The following is an 8,432-nucleotide window of genomic DNA, read 5'->3' on the forward strand; positions in this document are numbered from 1 at the left end:
GAAACTTCAGTGACACGAAACGATTCTATTAGTGGCAACTGAATCTCTGGCACGTAAATATTTGTCATCAGACACTACCCAGGAAATAGGCAGTTTAAGCAAGCTTAATGTATCAAGAAAACCATAACCTGAGGACTAACATTTCCTTTATTCTATTATTCACATTAGATTATATATGGAATTTATATATTATTCACGTAAAATTATATATAGAATAGGCATGACCTTCAGTCACACACATTCTATGACTTTGCAAGCAGGGGCTCTTGCAGTGCTCTCAACCTCCTTCTTTGCAAAGGCACCTTTTCTAGTTTGGGGTAATTTCACCAACCTGATGTAAATGATGGAACTGTGGAGCTGTAAAATATCCTTGCTCCTTAGCATCAGGCACTTATCCAGTGCTGAGTGCCAAAATCACAGTGATGGGCACTTAATTTTCTACTGCTGTGGGTAAATCTAGATGTTCAGAAAAATGTTCTTAATTGCCAGTTGGTTTTACTGCATTTATGGGTTTTGTACTTCTGCTGAAAATTAAAGTCCAGCCTCTCAAATACAGGCAACTCCATTTTTACCAGTATCAGGCTTGATGCCTACAAGTTAATAAACTAGGGTAACAATAGACTGGAGCATAATACCTCACCTCATTTACCATCACTTGGTTCCTTTAGGCCACAAATGTCTGTATTATTAGTCCAACAGTTTTATGGGTTTACAGGTCCTTTATGAGCTGCTAATTACTTGATTGTGCTGAACTGTTGTAGGCTGTGCTATTTTGTACAACACTGCCTGCCAGTGCACTGCTGTGAGCTTTGCAGCACAGCCCAGCTCCCAGCCCCAGTTTAGCCAAGCCACTTGACCAGGTGGCTGCAGTACGAGGTCACCCCTGGATGCATTCTTTCCTGGATGCATTCCACCCAAATGCATCTATCATGCCCCAGCATCCATCCATGGCAGCTTTCCTCATAAGCCCAAAGCAGTCAGAGACCTGGCAGCTTGCTGTGCCCAGTGTGGGGGATCAGCACAGAGGCTGCGGTGTTTCCAGGGTGCCTTGTGGCCCCAGCACACACAGGCCATGCAGGAGGTACATCTGGTTTGCTCAACAGCAGGAGTGCTGCTGGATCTGTCAGGAGGACAGGCTGATGTGCAGCTGGGCCAGCAAGGAGATAGCCAGGGTGGGCAGGAAGCGGCCTGGGATCCCTGGGGAAAGGCGGGTGGGAGGTGTCTCAGCCCTTGAGTGTGGGTGACCAACCTGTCACTGTGCAATTGCCCAGCACTGCATTGCTTTGTGAGGTGCTTCTTTTTGACAGGTTGCACCAATACTGATAACAGGCCAAGGCTATTTCTTACCTGTATCTGATCACTCCAGAACACTCAGAGCCCAAGGTGCCAAACTCAGCACTGCTTCCATGACTGCCAACACCTTACCTTCACACGGAGTGAAGAGCCCAGCCCCTGAAGGGGTATAAAAGCTGCAGGGAAAGTTACTGTTTTTGATGGTTGTTTGCTTTAACCACAAAGATTACTATTATATGTTTCTAGTTAATGTTGTTACCACTTTCTGGCAAGTGGAAGGCACAGGTGTGTTATACACACTAAACTCAGGATTGCTGCTGAGCTCCAGAGGCAGGGATAATACCAACAAGCTTTGTGCCACCAAGCAAAGCAGAGTCAGGGAGACCATCCCACAGGATGTGGAATAGATGGAGTGACAGCCCTTTCACTTCTTGGAAGCTCGCACACAACCCAACTGCACACAACTATCAGGTGGTAATTTCTAACTCTACCCTGCACCATTTTTCTGATGGTGCTCAGTACAAAGAAATAAGGCTTGGGATGGCTCCAGCATCAGCAGACACCTGGAAACTTTGTCTGGCATGCCTTGGAGCAGGAGGGAAGCTCCAGCCTCAGGAAGAGTAGCAGGAAGTCACTCCTGTGTCTCACAGAGTTGGGACCTCCCTTGAGCACAGGAAAACTCCGTAGAAAATCCTAACAAAGAGCCCAGTAAAATTGTTAAATTTGCTGCTTCTCATCTCCAGCTTGGATACATCAGAGGTTGTATCAGACTACTGAAGCAGCATGCTGCTGCAAAAAAAGCATCAAACCAGCACCAAACCTTTCACTCAAAGGCTGTGTCACGGTTGGTCACCCAGCCCTCACTCAATCCTCTCCAGGGGAATATGGGAGCAAAGAGTAAAAGCTAGAAAAATCATTGTTTGAGATAAGAGAGTTTAACAGGACAGAAAAGGAATAAAATAATAATAATTGCAATAATAATAAAATTATATGACTATATGAAACAATTGCTCATCGCCTGCTGACTGATGCCCAGCCAGCCTCCACACAGGAGCCCCTGGCCCATTTTACCTCCAGTTTATATATTAAGCATGATGTCTCATGGACTGGAATATCCCTTTGGCCAGCTGTTCTAGGTGTGTCTCCTCCCACTTTTGCGTGCCTCTGCAGCCTTCTCACGGGCAGGGCAAAAGAAGCTGAAAAGTGCTTGGTGTAGTGTAAGCACTGCTTGGCAATAGCTAGGAGCATCGGTGTGTAATCAACATTATTCCCATCTTATATCCTAAACACAGCACTCTACCAGTTACTGAAGGAAAATTAAGCCTATGCCACCCCAAACCACATCAGGCAACCATTCATAGTCTTCTCTTGGAGACAGACAGCTGTTTTCTCGTTATGTAAATAGCACCCAAACCCTGTAAGAGAAGCTGCAAGTAATGGTATCCTTATGTCTCTACACAGGAGGCTCCCAGTTCTGGCACTAAAACATCTCTTATTAGGCAGCCAAGCTATAATTACATCTGGGTCAGAAGGCATAAACTGGCAAGTTTTACTTGGAAACAATAATTGGGAAAAAATGCAATAACTAAGCAGAGATATTAATTTGGGATCCATTTTGCCCTCCTGAAAAGACTTTTCACAGATTCTTATCACCACAGGAATTAATATAAAATCCATGTCCTAAAGAGTATGTAAAAGAAATTGTTCTGAGGAAATAGGCATAGCCAGAAAAATAGGTGATGAGCTCTAAATTCTCAGCTAAATACTTTGGAGTGGGAATGTGAAACAGCAGTCTGAGGGTTGCTATAACATCTGGGGAATTTGGCTAGTCTGGTAGGAAAGAAAAAGTTCACTTTTCCAGATCTTTGGGAGACAAGATACCAGTTTGATCATCCATTTTTTATCGCATTCACCGCTATTTCTGAGCTTTGCTAATTACATTGGCTAATTATTATACCCTTAAAGAAGCCCACTGTGAAATGCAGCCAGGTGTCTAAGGACTGGCTGTCATACACTAGACCACAAGATACTTGAGGAAGGCAGTTTTTCTTCCATATTTTTGGAAATTCTGGTACTTCAAGCAGATGCCTAACTGAATTAGATCATCAGTGACTGAGCTGCAGCCGTGACACATGTTCATAAAAGCAGTGCCAAGAGGCAAGGATCAGGAAAGAGGGTCATAATGGGATTACTGTGTGTTTGGCCTGACTTCCTGTGTGATGGATGCCAGTCAGTCATTCCAGTGTACAGCCATTTCTGATATTTGTGCTACAAGACATAAATTTGGTCTAATGAGTAACAAGCAGACACGGAAATGAGACCTTCCAGGGAAAAGCTTCAGACTGCCAAGCTTTTCACTCATGCCAGCTGTCTGAACTCTGCACGTACCTGCTGCAGACCACGTGTTCCTCTGGGGTTTTCAGCACACTTACCTTGGCTTCAGAGACACAAAGTGGGGAGAGTGAGTGGTCACAGCAGCAGTGTAAAGCTGAGCACTGTGGTATCTCTTGTGTGACCCCGTGCAAGAAAATGTGTCCCAAATAAATGGTGCCATCCTGAGTGCTCCACAGAGACCAAGAGCTTCAGTAGACTGTATCAGGGAGAAGCCCTTCAACATTCAATGCACTATGGGAAGGTCATAATAAGCACATCCCTGGCTCTGGCCTGGGAACAAAGTGCAGAAGTCCTTCAAATTCCAGGCTAATGAGAGAACACCTAGGGAAAATTGTGAGCTCTATCATTTCTGAGACAGGTTAGCTACAGATGTGTTTCAATAAATTTCTAGAGGGGGTCTTGCAATGCCAGGCATGAGATCGTCTCCCTGCTTTGTTAGGGAGGTGAAAAGACAGCAGATCAAGAAGGAAGTGGTTGTTCTGTCTCCTTTCACTGTGGTTGTAAAGCAGGTTGTGTCTGTGAGCTGCAGAGAGGGGTAGAAGCCTCTCAGCTGTGGTGGCTCGTGGCCTGGAAGTAGGTCAAGCACAACAGGGGATCAGACAACAAAGATCAGAAAGCATCTCCACTCTAGCTGAAAAAAACTATTTATTCTTCTCCTTTGTGCTTTCATAAACCCAAGGATCAGGCTCAGCCTGGGGAGAGGCTGTTTGGGGAAAGAACAGAAGGAGGATGGGGCTGGGAGGGCCAGAGATGAACTTTTCTAGGAATAGGGGAAAAGCCATAGAGGTATCAAATGTGGAAGGTCATGAAAAGGAGAGTAGAAAGCAGGAAAAGCTGGGGCATGGTTGGTCGTGGGGAAGCCCAGAGAGAAGGAGCGCTTAAGAGCACAAACCAAGTTTTATTCCTGAAACAGTCTATTACCACCATGTACATTTTCTTTAATGGATTTTAGGTTAAGCAAGGTCTATCTAAAACATGTTGAGCACATAGCAAACTCCTCTGGTGCTCCACCAAGGATGTAGCATCTTTCTAGCTTCTGGTTTTGTGCCTATGTCTCCTCATGAACAGTTCCTTGGTCTGTTCAGTTCTCTTCTGGGCAGGGCAGGCAAAGCTCCCATGAGACCACAATCACCAAGAGCCACTGGGGTCTCCCAGGTGGGCCATGCCTGGTGCAGAGATGTGCTGCAGTAACACCTGCTGATGCTTTTTGGATGCAATTGCCTATGAAATGAGGTAAAGATCTGTATATGTGCATACCTAACAGCCCACATCAAGACATGTGGTGTCCTTCAAAACCCTTCCCAGGGTAAGAGGACTGTGCTTCAAACCATTTATGTTCACATTAAAAAAACAAAAGGTTTATTAATCACCCATATAGCTGGGTTATGAAGTAGTAGTTATGAAGCAATTAACAGATAACATTATTTAAGACTGGTAAGCTAGGCTTGGCATACTCCTCCCTTTTTTTTAATAGAGTTTCACAGAGGTCTGTCTTTCTAGCAAAGCTCTGACAGAGACAAAGCACCCAAATGTTCCTGAGATGAGAAGGAAACTTCTTGTGGTCACCAGTGTGAGGTCAGATCCTGGTATTGTGCGGCCTCTTTCACTCTTCCCAACATTCCTGTCAAGTTACTGATACCACTGTGCTCCTAGACAATATCAAAATATTAACATATAAATGTTACAACAAACTACTTCTTGTCCTCACGCAGTTCTTCTCTCTCCAGGGCTACAGATGATTTAATGGGAGAACTGGTTATTTCAAAATGAGCTGTTCATTACGGTATTTTCATTGACAGTTCAGTGAAACTGTCATCTCTTCTCGCTCTAATTGCTTTTGATCAACAAAAGAAAAACATGCACCCTTAAAAGAAAATTATTTTGATGCAGCTGGAACAACTCCTTCTTTAAAGAGACTGATGTGGAAAAGGGCAAGCAACAGACAATGATGAGAAAAGAAAGAAAGGAGGAAAAAAATTGACACATTTTCCCAAACAATCACTTGTAACTTCAGTATTTCTGCAGTCAAATGCAGTTACTCCAGAGGAAAACTTTCCATGTCCTTCAGCAACCTTTGCCAGAAGAATTTATTTGGATTGGCTCCTGCAGGCACTCAAGAAAAAGTCAATTCTCAAATATTTATAGGGGAGCAAGTGGTTAGCTTGTGTGGCATGAGTCAAGTTTTTCACTGGTGCCATTCAATCAAGCTGCAGAGATTAACTTGGATATACAGTCTAGTAAAACCTGTTGTAGAATACCCATAATTGAATATAGGCTACAACACTAGTCATAGCATAAGTAGCAGCAATGTAATCTTAAACTTTAGTGGAAAGTATGATCTATCAATACTCAGGGTTTAATGGATTTCTGTAAAACACCTTGCATAAAAAAAAACTTGGTTGCTCATTGCTTGCCCTTGGTAACTGCTTACGTGTTACTACATCACACAGAAAACTGAGTAATGCCACAGTCCATTAAAAACTAAACAGAAATTTGTTTCTGTTTAATTCACTTCTCTTTCCCAAATACTGAAGTATGTAAGAGAGAAAATAAAACCTTGAATTCCAGTCAGATTTGGAATCAGATTACAAGGAATGCCTTGCATGTTCAGAAAAGGCAACCAAACACTGGACAACCACCAGCTCACACTTTCATGGGACTCTGGGGTGGTCAGAGCACTGTTGCCCCACAGAGTGCTCCCCTGCAGGAGGCAGGATGGGGATTTGAGGCCAGGTCTCACCTCTCCTGCTCATCTGAAGCATTCACTGCCCAAACAGTGTCAGCCCTTCCTGACTCCCCTGCTGGTGCTGCCCCCCACTCACAGCAGTGCTCTGTGGGACCCACATCAGCCTTGTCCTCCCTCCTGGCTCTAGGCACCAGCTCCCTTTCTGGGGCCAGGAGCACCAGGAAAAGCCCCTGCCAGAGATCTGGAGGGGGATTTCCAGGAGGGTGATGCTGATGAGAATCCTATTTGATTCCTAGCCAGAAAATTAGACCTGATGTATGAGCTCAATAAAAATAAAGCAGCAAGACCAACTGCTGACCACCTCTGGGACAGATGTCAGCATGCTCTCTGAGAAGGACATGGCTGCACACCAGGCAGGTAACTCATCCTGGTGCTCCTTTCTTCTAACAAGGCCCTTGATTTCTAAGCATGTAAGATTAGAATTGATTTGATTTGTTTTAAAAGCTCTGTATATAGCATACAATCTCTCCTAGCCAAAATGGTCACCCTTGGGATTTCAGCAGAATATGTGAATGCTCAGCTCTTCCAGGAACTGAATCAGTCTTATTTGTGTAACTAGTCATGGCTTTAAAAGCTTAACTTGTAACATGCTGGTTTGAAAAATACAGTCACCTCCTTCCTGGTTATATGCAGCAGACATGGAAAAATAAAAATGATGAAAGAATGTCCCTTAACCTGAAAGAGCTTGTTTAAAAACCCAAAACAGCATCCCCTGGGAGTGCATGGAGGATATCTGTGTTTAGATGCAAGAGATAAACTGACCAGCTGTGAGATGGGGAGGATGGGAAGAGACCTTGATTTATCATGTGAAATCCAAGCTTCATGTGAAATTTCAGTCCCAATATAATTCTCTATTTTGAATAGCTGGTACTCAGGCACACAAAAGCTTTTGAACTGCAGACTTCAAAATAGCAGAGGGAAAGCAAGAGTATCCATCACCTCCCTGATAGCCTCTGCCAGCTCCAGCTACACATTTTTGTGAAACATGTTCACCTTGCAGACCCAGTGCAATTTAGAAGATCACACTGGGCTTCATGTGATCATATTTCCCTCATGACCTCAAAGAAGACAAGATGAAAAACCAGGGGTTTCACTATGCCTTTGCAACCCTGCCTTTGCCCAGCCTGTAATGATCAAACCAGGGAAGGTTTAGATTGGATATTAGCAAAAATATACTGAAAGGGTTGTCAAGCATTGGAACTGGCTGCCCAGGGAAGTGGCTGACTCCCCATCCCTGGAGGTATTTGAAGATGTGTGGAGGTGGCACTCAAGTGACATCATTTAGTGGTGAACTTGGCACTGCTGGGTTTATTGTTGGACATTATGATCTTAAAGGTCTTTTCCAACCTAAACTATTCTGTGATTCTGCAAGAGTAGCACCTGCAAGTGGCCACAGAGCCCACATTCTGTACACAATCCTGCAGCAATATCAAACTTTTTTGCTTTCTGACATTTTTTTTCCTCCTTGCTCTGTATTTCCCTAGAAACCTCACAGTCAAGTTTATTCTAATTTCACCCTTTTTTCTATCAGGTTATTTTTACTCCTGCATTCCTAATGTAGCTTGAAATTAATGCAGCCTTTTTAGTTATACATCAGCCTCCTCAATGATGTATGCACAGTTTGAGGAGAGATGTAATTACAGGCTGCTGCAGAAGAGCACAACAGGCTGGTGTCATTACATCCCAGGCAAACTTCAGCTTTGTTCGGAATTCATGGCATATGGGATTTTTTTTTAAATATGTTTGATCTGAATGTCATTCTCCTAGACCCCATAATAATCTAAATCAGACCAGGACACAGGCAGTTTCCTTGTGCAGCATCAGAAATCACAGAAAAAGGGGCTGAGAGAGCAAGTCCCTGCTGCCTGACCAACAGGGCAGTCCTTCATCCAGGGATTTCTGAGCCCAAATAAGGAATGGGGTCATTTTGACTGATATTTTAAAAGCACTCCAGACAAAGACATGTAAAAGCAATAGAGGTACAAAATTAATAAGAAAT

Source organism: Poecile atricapillus, chromosome W (assembly GCF_030490865.1).
Source record: "Poecile atricapillus isolate bPoeAtr1 chromosome W, bPoeAtr1.hap1, whole genome shotgun sequence".
NCBI lineage: Eukaryota > Metazoa > Chordata > Aves > Passeriformes > Paridae > Poecile > Poecile atricapillus.